The following is an 886-nucleotide window of genomic DNA, read 5'->3' on the forward strand; positions in this document are numbered from 1 at the left end:
CACGGGGAGTAAGCATTTCTACGAGGGAGGCTCTGACCATGCTAACATGCTGCACTTAAGCAGCTCTCAGCCCACAGGTTCATGCGTTCTCAGACAAGTTCACCAGATGTAAAATAAAGGGTTTCCGTGGGGATGCAGAGCTTGGCTATGTTTTCTGCCCTGCTTCAAACCCATGGAGTTTGTTTCATCCTGAAGCTACCCTCCCATGGGGAGGCTTCATGCTGCACAATGGAGGACAGCAGGGTTCCTGGGGATGGGGGCTGTCCCATGTCCCTGTCCTGGCAGTGAGCAGCAGTGCTGTGCCTGCAGACCTGCTGCTGTGCTGTGGGTAACATGTTCCTTGGGGACCCTCACAGATGTCTCCAGGGATGCAGGACAAACAGGGCTGTGACCAGGCAACAGGATGAGGCACAGCCTCTGCGTGCTGCCATGGACAGCATGTCTCAGGTCTGCAGGGGCAGGTTCCAGGCACAGCCTTCCCTGTGTGAGTAGAGCAGAGGAAGTTTCTTCGGTGCCCAAACGCATGGGATGTTTGCAAATGGTTTTTGCAGAGCAGGCAGCCTCCTGTTCCCAACCCCAGTGGATACGCAGCGGTGGCTAGCTGCCAGCTGCTCTCCCATCCCAGGCCTGGGGAAAGCTCCCAGACACCCTGCTCCAAGAGTCTCCTTGGCATGGCTGTGTCCCCTGAGCAATGCATACGTGGGAGTCTCCAGCTTAGACCCTGCTGTCCACCCATGGCAGGAAGAAAGAATAGGGGAGGGAGGCATCTAGTCCTGGCTGATATTTTGGGGCATCACAACCTGACCTCTCTGCTTTCTGCCTTAAGCACCTTGCCAAAGTGGTCCCAGTATAACTAATTGGGAGTTCAGTAGGCCCAGGGATGAGG

Source organism: Acanthisitta chloris, unplaced genomic scaffold (genome assembly GCF_000695815.1).
Source record: "Acanthisitta chloris isolate BGI_N310 unplaced genomic scaffold, ASM69581v1 scaffold11751, whole genome shotgun sequence".
In the NCBI taxonomy this organism is placed as follows: domain Eukaryota; kingdom Metazoa; phylum Chordata; class Aves; order Passeriformes; family Acanthisittidae; genus Acanthisitta; species Acanthisitta chloris.